The sequence below is a fragment of the Panthera tigris genome, chromosome A1 (assembly GCF_018350195.1).
Source record: "Panthera tigris isolate Pti1 chromosome A1, P.tigris_Pti1_mat1.1, whole genome shotgun sequence".
NCBI lineage: Eukaryota > Metazoa > Chordata > Mammalia > Carnivora > Felidae > Panthera > Panthera tigris.
In genome coordinates this window covers 127,703,649-127,720,205 of record NC_056660.1, presented here as the reverse complement: position 1 = coordinate 127,720,205, position 16,557 = coordinate 127,703,649, and the positions used below count along the sequence as shown (strand labels likewise).

At 36.6% G+C, this 16,557-nt stretch overlaps 1 protein-coding gene across 1 annotated transcript in view; it reads left to right on the top strand.

Moving 5' to 3' along the window:
- The window catches only part of PDE4D (phosphodiesterase 4D), a 1,404,509-nt gene that overhangs the window by 77,298 nt on the left and 1,310,654 nt on the right, over nt 1–16,557 (top strand). Inside the window, exon 3 of the mRNA XM_042987253.1 lies at nt 5,706–5,801. The gene's annotated coding sequence lies outside the window, so the exon portion shown is untranslated. The remainder of the gene's footprint in view (nt 1–5,705; nt 5,802–16,557) is intronic.

The following is a 16,557-nucleotide window of genomic DNA, read 5'->3' as shown; positions in this document are numbered from 1 at the left end:
CTTTCAGCATTTGACCATTGAGTATGGTATTAATTGTGGGCTTGTCATGTATGGATTCATAATGTTGAGGCACAGTCCATGTGTAGGCAGTCTCTTGAGAGTTTTTATCATGTAAGGATGTTGAATTTTGTCAAATGATTTTTCTGCATTTATTCAAATGATCATATTATTTTAATACTTCATTTTGTTAATGTGGTGTATTCCATTATTGATTTGCAAATGTTCAATCATCCTTGCATCCCTTGAATGAATCACACTTGACTATGGTGCATGATCCTTTTAATGTATTACTGAGTTCTGTTGCTAGTATTTTGTTGAGAATTTTTGTATTGATTGGGAATATGGTCTGTAGTTTTCTTATAGTGTCCTTGTCTGACTGCTTTTGGAGTAATGCCTTGTAAAATGAGTTAAGATATGTTCCCTTTTCTTCTATTTTTGAAAGAGTTTGGGGTGAATTAACATTAGTTCTTCAAGTATCTGATAAAATTCATAGGTGAAGTATTCTGGTCTTGAACTTGTTATTGGGAAGTTTTTGAATTACTTATTCGATCTCCTTACTAGTAATTGGTCTGTTCATATATTCTATTTTTTGATAATTCAGCCTTTGTAGGTTATATGTTTCCAGGGATTTACTGATTTCTTTTAGGTTGTCCAATTTGTTGGCATGTAATTGTTCAAAATAGTCTCTTCCTTTGTATTGGTGTGGTATCATTGTTATGTCTAATTTTTTATTATAATTTTGTTTATTTGAACCCTCTCTCAGAGAAAGTTTGTTCATGTATAGCCCTACTTTCAGTGCATTTGTGGGAGGAGGGGAGTTCAGGAGTCTCTTATGTCATCATCTTTGTTGACTGTGTCTTGATTTCTTTTTGAAACTACAGCTGCATTAAATCAATTCTTAATCTTGAAGTTTACTTGAAATACATCATATGCTGTTGCTGTTGTTAGGGCTTATCATTATTAAATTTAAAATATAAGTATGGCACTCTAGTATTGAAAATGTAGGACTTCATGTAGGAGAAAGTTTGTCAGTTTCTTGAAGACGTTCCAGAGAGAAATCAGGGACATAATGAAAGCAGGTAGATTTCTAAAATCTTTATTGAGGATTAGTGTTGGAAACTTGCAACATAATTTAACTGATTTTTTGCTTTATTCTGGGCTATTAAATATTCCATATGAAAAACATTTTTTGTAATTTGAGAACAAATAACACAGCCATATTTCTTGATCTGAATAAAGTGATACTATGTAGGATCAGTGGATTGTTGCCATTCTCAAGTAACTTTTTTATATACATTCTTCTTTTGGAAGAGGTTTAGAAGAACAAAAAAACTTTAATTCACAAATTCTCAGTATTCCACATACTGATAGATTCAGGTGAATTTTCCTGGAAAAAAAGTAACTACCTTCACAGGCCTTTTTACACTTTCCTTATCTATTTATCTATCTGAACTATTTCTTAGGCAACAATTATTTGTACTTTGTTGCCTTTCCCTACCAGCCCTGACAGGTTTCTTAGCTCCATGTCCTGGAACCTACAAGTTAAACCTGAAGGCTCTGAAAAATTAAAGATTAGTCTCTTTGTTCTGTTTAAAAATTTTGGCTTAGCAAAGAGTGCTATGGACAAGTGCTCAACTTGTACTAAATAAAAAAAGCACTAAATAATTGTCTAATTTATTCAAGCTGAAATAAAATGGAGTAGAAGGAAGTGTTCCCAAAATTGAAATACCAATGTCCTAAAAGAAAATCTTAGAAATAATATGCCCTCATAGACTTCTAGGTGGAGAGTCAGGAAACATTTGTATTCTTGGTTGAAGTTTTAATACAAATTGTCATAAAACATCCAAGTGTAAACCTGAACTTTCACTTATGAGTAAAGTGACTTCACTGTTCTTAGATGATTTTTCAGGTTTAGTTTTACATCCCATAGGGGAAGAAAGTACTTTTGTATTTTGGAGAAAAAAATTCTGGTATGGAAGGTTATAATCTAATAGCAAACAAATCTCACAGTTGACTGTCCAGTGTTCTCTGCTCATGTTTACTTCGCTTTAATACTGTACCATAAACCTGTGCTCTAGGCAAAGTATATTCTATTTATATTTGTAAACCATTATTTTCTCCAAGCATCAATCATTTCCTGGTTAGTGAGATGAACTTAACAGCGTTTTGCATTTTTACATCTCCTTCAGCATTTTCTTTGCAGTGTGCCAAGACCGTTTATTTGACATACAGAACTGTCTCTCAGAGTTAGGGAGATACAAGGAAGTTTTTTCTTTTTCACTTCTATTTTTCCCATTCACAGTAAATTAAGGATTATGATTGGTGCAATGAGACCTGGAGGCAGTAGTGAGAGATGCTTGGAATTAGGTACATGCAAAAATAGATGCCTTTTCTACCATTAAAGACTGTTAGGATTCTAATGAGCTTTGTCTTTTACATCTATAAATAATATGGAGATTAGAATACTGATGTTAGGAGATTTTTAGGAGGATTAGATGACTTATGTAAGTTGTCTAACAGGGTACATAGTGAACACTCAAAAGGTATAGCTAATGATCATATTGATAGTAACCATTCGATTTGTTGAATATTCTTTAAAAGCACACATACACATCTCTTCCTTTTTTGGGGGGGGAATTTTTCTGTTTGCCTTGTATTTGAGTTAAGGACTTCTTTTGCTTTCCTTTTTCTTTTTTAGTAAAACTAAATTGTATTTCACCTAATTGAAAATCACTTTGGTTTAGTTTAACTCAGTTGTACCCATTTGAATCCATTGAGTCTTTTTTTATCTTGACGTTCAAAATGAAGGTGATTTACAAAACAATGCTATTAAGTCTGCCTTTTAAGACTTAAACACAAGTTGAACAAAGAAGGAATGTTCCAGTTCCTCTACTTCAGCTCAGTGACACGTAGTGTTGTCATTTGTCATTGTTTTTGTTTGTTTAAAAATAATTTTTTGAATGTTTATTTATTTTTGACAGAGGCAGAATGCCCTGATCTGGGGCTTGAATTCCAGAGCTGTGAGACTGACCTGAGATGAAGTCAGATGCTCAACCGACTGAGCCACCCAGGCGCCCCTGTTTGTTTTTGTTTCCAATCATTTAGAAAGCTTGCCATCCCCATCATTTGTGAACTTCTGGGAAAAATAATTTTTATTTCAAGATTTTTTTGTAGTGTCAAATCTCACAACTGTTTATACCTTCATATGTCATATTTTAAGTCACAGAAATCTTTTCACCTCTTAAGCCTTATCTTCTTTGTGTCTAGCAAATACCATTCACCTTTCAAAAAGTTGATTTTAATGATCATGTCTTGAAGGGTTTCTCATCATCTCAAAGGAGAGCTCTCATTCAGCTCTGAAATCTTAGAGAGTAACCATAAAACTTAGCTATTTTTAAAAAGTGAATGGGGACCCTATTTATAATCACATTGGGATAATAGGTATAACCTGGCACTGCATGGGTAAACAGGATGTATTGTTATCCAGGTTATTGTCTTTTGGGATCCTAATTGTTAATACAAAGGACTTTGAATTCAAGTTGATCTGCCTCCCACTTGTAGTCTCTGCATGACTTTGGGAAAATTATCTTGTCCTTTGGAATTCATTCATTCTTTTGATGGCTGTTTATTGACCTATTAGATGGCGTGCAAAGGGTCAGGCATTGATAATGCAAAGATAAATATATATTGTCATTGCTCTGATGAGGCTTACATCCAACTGTCATCTACAAAATGGGGCTAAGAGCAACTACATTATGGATTATGAGGAATAAATGACATAATACTTGTGAAGCATGTAGTAGAATCACTAGTATATAGGAAGTGCTCAGTGGCAACTATAACTTTGATTGTACTTCTCACATGTTAATTATTATATAATCTATAAGTATGATTTTTGAAGTCAGAAAGCGTGTCTTATTGATGTTTGCATTTCTTAAGGCTTCAGCAATGCAGCCTCTCATTGTTAGAATATGTTGAGTAAGTCCTACTAAATATCAGGTATGAGATTTTTTTCCCAATTTGTCTCTTACTTTTTTGCTTCTCTATTGATTCTTTCCTGCCCTTTTTTGGTAAATGGAGTATTTTTAAGTGTGCCATGTTATTTTATTCTTAATTGCCTTTTAATTATACCCCCCTCTCTATTGATGGCTGCAGGGTTAAAAATAGGTACCTTTAGCTCATTAGAGTTTATTTATAGTCAATGTTGTACTTCTTCATAATTGACACCTAACATTTAACAAATGTAATAATCTTTAATAACATGACTTAGGTTACTTATTCCTCTTTCTTTGCATCATTATTGCTGAGTCTTTCAAAGTATTTTTTAAAGTGCACCTAATAGTATCATTATTATTTTTTCTTTAAATGTTTGGTGGTTTTCTAAGGAAATTCCAAGAAGAAAGACAACATAATAATATAAATTTACCATTTTATTTAACGTTTTTAGTGTTTCTTACTGTTTATTGTAGATGTAAATTACTCTCTGGTTTCATTTGCCTTCAGCCTGTTGCATTTCTTGCAAACTCTGCAGGGCAGGTCTGCTGCTGATTAATATTTTCAGCTTTTGTTGATCTATAAATGTCTTTATTCCATTCTGATCTTTGAAGGTATTTTTGTTGGATATAGAATCCTGGATTAATAGGTTTTTTTTTCCTTTCTATAGTTTTAAGATGCTATGTCATTGTCTTTTTATGTCTTGTCTCCATTGTTTCCCAATAAGCCTGTGGCCATTCTTATTCTTGTTCTTCTATATATAATGTGTGTCTTTCTCCCGACGCTCTTCATATTTTATTTTTAACTTTATTTTTAACTTCTCCTGTTTGACTTCAAAGTGCCTGAACACAGTTTTCTTTATATTTACACTCCTTGGGATTTGCTAAGCTTCTTGGATCTCTAACCCAGTATTTTTAATCAGATTTGAGGAGTTTTCACTCAGTATTCCTTCAGATTTTTTAATTGGCTAATCTTATTCTCTTTTACTTTTAGGATTGCAATTATATTTATGGAAAATTATTTGATATTGTCCTGCCTCTCCTTGAAGCTCAGTTCATTCTCTTGCTTTTTCTCCTGTTCATTTCCTAGATTGAATTATTAGTTTAAATCTGTTGTAGGTTGTCACTTTCTTTGCTGCTATCTCCAATCAGCTATGATGCCCATCCACTAACTTTTTTATTTCATTTGTAGTTGACAGTTCCTGAAAATCCATTTGGTCTTTTTCTCTGCTTATACTCCCTCTCTGTTTACTCATTAAGATCATATTTCCTTTAATTCTTTGAGCATATCTTTCTTTAATTCTTTGAACATAGTTATAATAGTTGTTTTAAAGTTTTTGTTAGGCCGAATACCTGGGCTACTTTGAGGTTTTATTTTTTGCTTGTCCATGTGTCACAATTTTCTGTTTTGTGATTTTTTTACTGATTATAGGAAATTTTGGATAGTATGTTGTAAACTGTCTGCATTCTGTTATTTTCTTCGGAAGAACATTGATTTTTATTTTGGCATACTGTTGAATGATTGGCCATTCACTCTGAACATGGTTCAATGCTTCATTAGTGCAAATCTATATGTTTGCCTTGAGCCTTTGTTTTAGCCTTTGTTTGGGTCCTAGGACTCCGTTTACTTGTATAATGCAGTCATTTCCTTCCCCAGGTGGCTTCCACAAGTGTTAGTAAAGTATTTATTGATGAGGTCTTCTACTCTTATAGGGCCTGAACTCCAGTGATGTCCAGCATTGTCTTTCCTCTAGCACTCCTTGACTGCTGGTATCTCTGTTCTTTCAACCCCATTACATTTGCTATCAGGTAAGCCTCAGGTGTTTTCATCCTGCAAAGGTATGGCCCAGATCTCAACCGCAGACTTGGAGAGAATTCTAACTTAGACTTGTGGGAATTTCTCTCTGCATAAATCTTTGCTTGCTAAAGTTCTACCATCTAGGACTAACATTCGAGTCATGTCAGCTCATGTCACCTGCCCTGAAACCTGCTCTCTACCTCCTCAGCTTAACATAACTGTTCTGTTCTACTTGACTTCATCTCTCTATGTCATGTTAAAGAAAATATCCTTAGTAATATGGACTTTGATGGGATTTACCTTTTTGCCTTTTCTCAGGGATTGCAGTCCTAGACTGATCTGTTTTCTGCTGTCTGAAAATATTGTCCTTATGTATTTTATCCAGTTTTAGAAGTGTTTTCTGTTGGAGAACTCATCTCTTATCAGTTATTCTGTCATAGCTGGAAGCAGAAATGCATAATTGTCTTGCATTGTTTTATAATTTTTTTGTGACTTATAATGCATGCTAACTATATTAGAAATTTGGCGGGAGGGGCGTGTGCCTGGGTAGCTCAGTTGGTTAAGCATCCAACTTTAGCTCAGGTCATGATCTCTGGGTTTGTGAGTTTGAGCCCTGCATCAGGCTCTGTGCTGACAGCTCAGACCCTGGAGCCTGCTTCAGATTCTATCTCCCACTCTCTGCCCCTTTCTTGCTCATGCTGTCTCTCCCTCTCTCAAAAATAAACATTAAAAAAAAGAAATGTTTTGTAATTTTAATTATTCTTTTAGAGTTTATTTTGAGAGAGAGAAAGAGAGAGTGCGTGCTCAAGAAAAAGAGAGCGGGGGAGGGACAGAGAGAGAGAGGGAGAGAGAGAATCCCAACCAGGCTCTGTGTTGTCAGTGTGGAGCCCAGTGTGGGGCTCAAACTCACCAACCATGAGATCATGACCTGAGCAGAAATCAAGAGTTGGACGTTTAAGTGACTAAGCCACTGAGGTGTCCCTAATTATTTTACTTTTGATCAGAGAACAGTACATTCACATGGGTAAAATTCAAAAACTACAGAAAATAAATAGTCATAAATCTTCCTACTAAGCTGAGTAATGTAGTTCTCCTTAGAGTTGAAAGGTGTTAGTAGTTTGTATACTCTTTCAGAGACTTTATACATTTCTTAAAAAAACTAAGAGGGAGAAGAATATATAAGCTTACATATAATTTTATTTGTCTTGCTAATGGTAGTATGATATATATGCTCTTCTGTATCTTTTTTCTACTTAATATCTCAGAGGTTTTACATATTAATACATAACTTCTCCATTATGCTTTTTGGTTGTTATAAACAATGCTCCATGAACTCCCTTGAACACACCTTTCAGTAGAAGCTAGTGTATCTGTAGGATAAATTCACAAAAATGCAATTTCTACCTTAAAACATATATATCTTTGTTGTTTAGTTAAATAATACCACGTTTCCCTGTGTGGTGTCTATACTACTACCAATACTTAATTGAAGGGATGCTGACATTTTTGTTGTGACTCCAATGTTCGCTTTCTCTGTCGTACATCTAGAAAATTGGCTTCTCCTTAAAAAACAGCAACGACAACAAAAACTTCCATATAGTTGATACACAACATTACATTAGTTTCAGGTATAAAACATAATGATTCAACAATTCTATACATTATACTGCTCTGCTCACCACACATGTAGCTACAATCTGTCACTATACAACACTATTGCAATACCATTGACTGTATTCCCTATTCTGTGCCTTTTATTCCTGTGATGTATTTATTCCACAACAGGAAGCCTATATCTTTCTCTCCCCTTTACCCATTTTGTCCATGAACCACCCTTACTACCTACCCACCAGCAACCACACATGTTGCCACTTCTTCACTGGCAGCTACCACTTTGTTCTCTGTTTTTATGAGTCTGTTTCTGCAATTCCATGTATCTGTGAAGTCATACAGTGTTTATATTTCTCTAAACAACTTATTTCATTTAGCATAGTATTCTCTAGGTCCATCCATGTTTTTGCAAATGGCAAGATCTCATCCCTTTTGATGGCCGAATAATTCTCCATAGTGTACGTGCGTGTGTGTGTGTGTCTGTGTGTATACTACGTATTATTTATCCACGTAGTGGATAAATTGCTGGACATGGGTTATTTCCATATTTTGGCTCTTGTAATTATTGCTGCAGTAGATAAAGGCATATATCTTTTCAAATCAGTGTTGTCATTTTCTTTGGATAAATACTCAGCAGTGGTAGAATTTTTGGATCCTATGATATTTCTGTTTTCTTAATCTTTTGAGGAACCTCCATGCTGGTTTCCACAGTGACTGCACCAGTTTACATTTCCATGAGCAGTATACCAGGTTTTCTTTTTGTCTACATCCTTGCTAATACTTGTTATTTCTTGTCTTTTAAATTTTTGCCATTCTGTCAGGTGGGAGGTGATACTACATTGTGGTTTTTATTTGCATTTCTCTGATGACAAGTGACATTGAGCACTGTTGAGGTGTCTGTTGGTCATCTATATATCTCCTTTGGAAGAATGTCCGTTCAGGTACTCTGCCCATATAAAATTTTTTTTTAATGTTTATTTTTTGAAAGAGAGAGAGAGACAGACAGACAGAGCAGGGGAAGGGCAGAGGGAGAGGGAGACACAGAATCTGAAGCAGGCTCCAGACTCTGAGCTGTCAGCACAGAGCCCAATATGGGGCTTGAACTCATGGACCATAAGATCATGACCTGAGCTGAAGTCCGATGCTTAACTGACTGAGCCACCCAGCTGTCCCTCTCTGCCCATTTATAAATAGAATTTGTTTGTTTGTTTGTTGGTTTGTTTTTGGTGTTGAGTTATAGAAGTTCTTTATATTTGAAATATTAAATTACTGGATAAGCCATTTGCAAATATCTTCTCCCGTTCAGTAGAGTGCCTTTTAGATTTGTTGATGGTTTCATTTGTTGTGCAGAAGATTGTTACTTTGATATAGTCCCAATAGTTCCTTTTTGCTTTTGTTTGCCTTGCTTGAGGATACATAACCGGAAAAATGTTGTGACAGATGATGTCAAGGAAATCATTGCATATATATACTCTTTTAGGAATTTTAAAGTTTCAGATCTCACGATTAGGTGTTTAATCCATTTTGTATTTATTTTTGTGTATGATGTAAGAAAGTATTCCAGTTTCCTTCTTGTGCACATAGGTGTTCAGTTCTCTCAGCACCATTTGTGGAAGAGTCTGTATATTTCCCCATTGCATATTCTTGCCTCTTTTCATATATATTAGCTGATTCTATAAGCATGGGTTTGTCTTCACTCCCTATCATGTTCCATTAATCTTTGTGCCAGGCATCAGCATTTTGTTTTTATTTTTTATTCTGAATAAATCAGTTAGTAATCTTTTCCTGATTAACTCATAAATTTCTTGTTATAACAATGAGGTGAGCATCAGTGATTTTTATAATTAGTGATGGCATTACTCTCACTACTGTATTACTACTAATACTGTGGTTCATTTCCCTAATATTCCAGATCACATACCAACTGATAATTTCCATTTTAGATGTAAAATTTTATTTCTGATTTAGTGATTGTCAAAGAATTGATTTCTGTTTTCAGTGCTTTGAAAATATGGGTAGAACATATGATAGTCTGCTCTTCATTCTGAACTTGATTGTGTCTTTGAAATGCACAGTCTAACTTTATTAATTCTTTATGGAATCATGTCCTTTGAGCTTCCTAACTTGTTTTATTTATTTCTTGTTTTTCCTTTACCTCACTTGCTCTTCTGAATTTGAGAAGCTGCAGGTGTCTGTTATAAGGTATAGTTTTATTCATTGAACATTCTGAATCAATCTCTGTCTGTGGAAACAGTGACTCTATTAGCTTCCCTACTTTCAGGGACATAAAGTCATCTTTAGAAAATTCAAAAGTCTCTAATTTGTTAGGTTTTTGTCTTTTTGCAGTGTGCTGCAAAGCAAATTATTAATTCATTGTGGTGAAATATGGAAGTATTTATCTCTAATATTAGCATTTCAAAATTTTTCTATGAATAAATGCTAATATTACGTCTTTTTTTCCCCTAGTATTCGTCTTCAACTCCATCCATTTAAATGTCACAGAGAAAGAAATTTCTCATTTTTTTCTCTTTCGTTGTATCTGTAAGTATTTGATTACTGTGTTATATTACCACCAAGTTATAATGCAATATACCTAAGGAATGAACCCTTAAAAAACCCATTAAATGTAATTTTTTTCTTGGTAACTCCTTTCTGAAAACAGTTATTTTTCTTTATACTCCAAATTCCCCCTCCCTTCCACCCTCATAGAGCCCGATTCTTGTTGCCAACTGCCTTTGACTGCGTATCTTCTTGTCAAATACATTTACTGATCTATTGTACACATTATTACATGAGACTGTAACTCAGTGAGTTGAAAATGTCAGTGGCATAGAATTGTATTAGGGGAACTAAAAAAAATAAGTCTGTTTTTTGCCCACAAGGAGTGTAATGCTTGAGAACATAAGATTTGAAATTAAGCAGGCAGACGTAGGCTGGATGATTCTGGGTGAGGTACACTAAGTCTCAGTTCTCTCATGTGTGAAATGTACTTATCTCATACATTAAGCAAGATAAGTCTGCAGAGAGATCTCTCTTCAGACTTCAGAGAGGTTGTTTCTCTGGGCACATTTCTTACTTGTGTTTTTTCCAAAGGGGTAGGCAGTATTTTGACAGTTTTTAAAGTCTAGCTGCCAAACATTACTGTGGCTATTACCATGGCCACTTCACATTCTGGCAACACAAAAGAAGTCTGAACACCTTTTACTTGAGGTAAATGAAATGTTTGATTTATTAATACCCATATTGCCCATGTGTAGACAGAGACACACAGTGATTAGTCAAGTTTGTGTAAAGATTATAACAAACTAATCCCTAAATTTCAACAGTTTAATATATCATACATTTAGTTATTACTCACATCACACTACAATGTGGTTTGTGGGTGGGGGGCTCATTATGCTCCATGAAGTTATTCAGATACCCAAGCTGTTTCTGTCAAGTCACTTCACCATCTTGTAGGGGCTTCAGAATCTTGCCTTAGGTTCTCTACCTGGGTAGTAGACCAGAGAAGAAAGAGTGGGAAATAGCATGGCAGTTAGAGAGCCTGGAAGTAGATGGAGTGTCGATTTCCTCTACGCATATTCTCTTAGCTAGAGCTAGTCTCATAGCAAATGCAGGGCTCTAGGAGATGTAGTACAGCCATGTGCTCAAAGAAGAAGGGAGCCCACGAATACTGATGCAGGTTATTAATACCTACAATTTCATGGAATCTCAGAAGTTTGGACTTTGAGTCCAGTTGCCTCGTTCAAGTTGAGCATAACCACATAGGTGTCCCCACTGTGTGACCTGATCCTGCCAGCTGTCTTGATGTGGATCTGTTTGAAGCTAAATGACTTTCCTAAGACTCAAACTTCTTTTCCCCCTTATTTTTTTTTAAGTTTGTTTGTTTGTTTATTTATTTATTTATTGAGAGAGAGAGAGAGAGAGAGAGAGAGAGAGAGAGAATATGAGTGGGGGAGGGGCAGAGAGGGAGTAACAGAGAGAGAGAGAATCTCTCAGGCCATGACCTGAGCTGAAACTAGGAGTCAGTGGGTTAACTGACACACCCAGGTGCCCCTCCCCTTCTTGCTTTTTAACTAAGGGGGAATTATTTTTATTTTTTATTCTTTTAAATGTTTTATTTATTTTTGAGAGAGTGCAAGTGGGGCGGGGGGCAGAGAGAGAGGGGGACAGAGGATCTGAAGCAGGCTCTGCACTGACACCACTGAACCCAATATGGGGCTTGAACTCACCATGTGATCATGACCTGTGCCAAAGTTAGACTTTCAACCAACTGAGCCACCCAGGTGCTCCAGGAATTTTTTAAAATGTTTATTTTTTTTGAGATAGAGAAAGAGAGCTCATGCCAGTGGGGGAGGAGCAGAGAGAGAGGATTCCATGCAGACTCTGCATTGTCAGCACAGAACCTGATGCGGGGCTCAAACCCACAAAATGTGAGATCATATCCTGAGCTGAAATCAAGAGTTGGACACTTAATTGACTGAGCCTCGCAGGCACTCTAAGGAGGAATTTTGAAGTATGTGAATACATTCTGGTTTGGGGATGTTCTGATCTCATACAGGTGAGTGCAGGGTATCACATGGGATGACTCCTCACTTGGGTTTAATGTAATTATAAAGTATAGGTAGGTTTTTGTAAGAGGCACCCACTTTATTTCTTGGTTATTCCTTATTGTTAGTATTTGTAATGTTTAAAACAGAACATTCAAAAAATGGTTAAAATTGGTTTATACCAGCTTCCTAGAGTGTTCAATGACCAGGGAACTGCTTCATAGTCTTGTTTGTGCCAATAGAAGCATGCTACAGATTACTTCGTTTCTTTTTCCCTCAAAGCAGTCTTTTAGTGGATCTTTAACTTAAATATGGCCCTGACTATTCCTTGGGGAATTTTTATAATAAGCTCAGGTTATAGTTACTTGTCTTTGTGTGTATGTTTTTATTTTCAAAGTAATTCTGTACCTGAAGCTGTGTAAAAGCATGGTTAAAAGCAGTTTTGGAATCATAGTGAGGTGTGTTTAAATCATGTTATAATGACTTAATAGCTACATAGGCTTAAGCAAATAAGTTTGCCTCATTTTCCTCATCCATAAAAACTGAAAAGATTTACCTCAGGGATTTGTTGTAAGGGTTATAGGAAATAATCCTATAGCCTTTGGCAAATAGATAAATGTACAAGAACAGTTTGCTGTTATTGATATTAAATAACCTACTTTTAAATATAAGGAAAATTAACATGAACTTATTAAAAATTTTTTAAGTTGATTCAGTGTATACCTTAAGGTATTGGAAGGTCTCACTTTCATCTTTGGTGATATAATGACTACTGTACTTTGCTAAGACCAGTAACAGGATTCTGGGTGATAGAACCCTTTTGCTGTAAGTACCTATGCCAATATGCAAAATAGGTGGATTTGAATTGGTCATGAAGGAGGCAAGATGATTTGGGAAAAATCGCTGTCTTCCTGGAAATAATACAAACCACTCATCATCCCTAAACAGTGATCAGTGATCTAGAAATGAAGAAAAAGGCAAAAAAAAAATGTGAAGGTGAATACAGGCATTACATTAAAGTATTTGAGAATGCCCCATTATATCCAAACAGAGTGGGGCCTCCAGAAAGATGTCACCTGATTTTCCATCTGTTCTGGGCTCCTCTTTTGAGTGGGTATGCAAAATGTCAGTTTATTAAAGAGATTCACTCTGGGGTACTGGGAGCAAAACACCTGATTGGGCCTCCAGTATTCTATGGCTGTTTGTTCTCCCAACTTCTTTTTGTCTTACTTGCTCTGCTTTCACCATCAGAATATCAGAGATGTCACCTTCCTGTTGTTACTCTGGAGACATACTTAAGTGTAGTCATGCTGGCATTGTACTGATTGTGCAGGTGCATCTATAGACATGAATGGCATAAACCTCAAGGAAGACAAAAGAAAGCAAAACAAGCCAGGTTTTATTCCAGCTCCTTCACTAGGATAAACACACTTAGCTAAAAAGAAACATTACTCTAAGAATTTTAATTAATTTTTCTTGACTTAATAAAATAAGTCAGAGAGTTGTAGACATAAATCCCTTTCATCCTGACTTTCCTTGGGGGAATCTTGAAGCAAACAATGAATACGGTCAGATTCAGCAAGCTGCTTACATGGTTGGGTGAGTGTGGAATACGTTGTATATATGTGTTGACATTTTTATGTAGGAAAGGTGACAGATGTCCAGGTAATCACAACTAATGCAAGGGAGAGAAAAAAATGTTTCTAAATTTAGGGTTAATTTCACATTTTCCTTCATCTAGACCTCATTTTTAGTTCCCTTACGTGGAGTTGATCTTTAACATCGTCATTTTGCTCTTTCAGAACTAAATGGTTTGGATTGAACTTAAATATTCAAAAGTAATGTTAAAAATTGAAATACCTTGCTTTTGGTTATGAAATGAATGTCTCCACTGGAAAAAGGTCTCTTTTATGTGAGGATCACTTTTCTATGTTGTGATGTGTTGGTTTTATACAATAATTGCAATATGATCATGATGATGATAAATTAGGCAACACTTGTGTGGCACTTCCTCTTGTGATCTTTCTCCTCTTATTTCAGACAACTGTGGTAATAATATATGTGAAAGTCCAGGATAGTTCTGGTTTTTAAATAACTTTGCTTTCTACTTGCACTAGTCTTTTAGTCTACTTTCCCTATTTATTTATTTATTTATTTATTTATTTATTTATTTATTTATTTAAAAGTTTTTTAGACATTTATTTTTGAGAGAGAGAGAGAACGAGAATGAGAACACATGAGTGGGGGAGGGGCAGAGAGAGAAGGAGACACAGAATCCGAAGCAGGCTCCAGGCTCTGAACTGTCAGCCCTGAACCTGACACGGGGCTCAAACCCACGGACCATGAAATCATGACCTGAGCGGAAATTGGACACTTAACCGACTGAGCCACCAGGCGTCCCTACTTTCCCTTTTTAACATCATAACCTGTTTTGGTTCTAGTACCAGTTGTAACTATTTCAGATAGATTTTCCTACTTGTGGAAAATGAATACTTCTGGAAATTATATTCCCATTTATTATCCATGAAGATTATACTGTGAGAGGTTTTATTACAATTGAGAACCAGTGTGATTTGAAAAGATAGAATTTCTGAAGTTGTTTGGCTGTCTGTTTGTCCACTGCGGTAAATAATAGCTCATTTCTCATTCTCCATGATCTGGGTTCAAATAGCCATTCCTCCATTTAGTAGCTTCAAAATTTACTGGAGGTCAATTACTTTGCTTTCTGAGCTCAATGTTCTTATGCATAAATTGGGAATAATGATAGTACCTGCTTCATATGACTGGTGAGAAGATTAAACAAGTTCATACTGGCACAGCTGTAAGAACATTGTCTTTACCATGGTGTCAGTGCCCTGTGTTTTTAAATAAATAAATATAAGCTTGGGCTGCCCAATGACATTGTGTCCCCAAGAAGCTTGGACCAAGGGTCATAAAGCAATACCTGCAGCGGTCAAGCGCTCAGACCTTTGGTGCCTCTGTCCCTTGGGGGCTGTGTGAGCTTTGGCAGGTTGTTTAATGGGGAAGAGAGTCATAGTGACTGTTGTTACAGTTGTTCTGAGGATAGAACGAGGTTGTATTTGTATAGCTCCTGCGGTGAGCCACTGATTTTATTCCCATCACATCTGGATTGGCAGAGAACATGTAGCTCCTTAATTTTGATTTTAACTAATGTGATATTTCTCCTGAGCAAACTCTTGCTGATTAGAGGGGAAATTAATTAAATGTCCAAGTTGCTTTAAGTCTTAGTCTGATGTATTGATTTCAGATAATGCTCTGTCTCTAGGAAAAAAGTATGCAGACTTTTAGGTCTCTCAGTGTTCCACACTTTTCCAGACTCCTCTTCAACATGAGAAGCAAGTATGGGGGGAGAGGAACGGTCAGACAGGATCTTGGTGTGAGGGAAGAGCCCGGAGCCCCAGGCACAGTGTCCACTGCTCCACTTATCTCCCATTTGCTGTGAGGCCTGGTGGCACTCTTGGCTGAGGTCTGGGCTGGTGAACACAGAATGTGGTGTCTTTGTGAATGGCTTAGGTCTGGCAGCCTCCCTGGGTCTCTGAACATCATCTCATTCTCACTGGGGTCAGGGGTCCTCTGAATCCCTGACCCATGCATGTCAGAAACAGAGGCTGGGTGCTCCCAGATGGAGTCTCCACTTCCATCCTTTGCTAAGGCACCAGCTCATTCCTTATCAGGCTGGTATATCAGGTTATTTTCTAACGCCTTGCTTAAAGAACTGGAACCCTGACCCCCTTTCACTGAGTCCCAGTCCTACCACAGCGGTTCCACAGGGATAGAGTTACTCAGAAACACTATTCTCCTTGACTTCTGACTACCTGCCTCCAAATGTGCTTCAGACACAGTTCTGACCACCTTTTTTTTTTAATTAAAAAATTTTTTAACTTTATTTATTTATTTTGAGAGAGAGAGGGAGAGAGAGAGTTTCAAGCAGGCTCTGTGCTCAGTGCAGAGCCTGATGCAGGGCTTGAACTCAGGAACCAAGAGATCATGACCTGAGCCGAAATCAAGAGTTGGATGCTTAACTGACTGAGCCACTCAGGTGTCCCTATAGAAATTTTCAAACAGTTTCTGGGCTAAAACAAGTGGAAACTACTTGTTGAAGGATTAGAACTTCTACAGAGAAACATCAGAGATGGAAATGGAACAAAAGGATAGTTTGAGAGCCCACTGAGGTAATTTGTATACCAAATTACCTAAAAATTCAGCAGCTGAGAACAGCTAATCTTCTTAAGATCATGTGGCAGGCTGTGGCTCAAAAAGTCAGCGAGGGCACAACAGGCACAGCACAGACTGTGCTCCAGCTATGGAGACTTGAGGGACACAGAAAACTTGAAACTTGGACCTGAAGACATTTTCACTCACATGTCTGGTGATCAGAATGCTCATTGTGACCTCTCCATATGGCTTTGTTTCCTCACAGCCTGGTGACGCGCCAGGTTGTCAGCCACTATACCTGGAACTCAGGGCCCCATGTGCACATGTTCCTGCAGAGGAGAGAGAAACAACATTGCTCTTCATGACCATCCTCAGAAATCACACAGCCTCATTTCCATTGTCCCATTTGGGTGGCAGCAGTTACAAAACC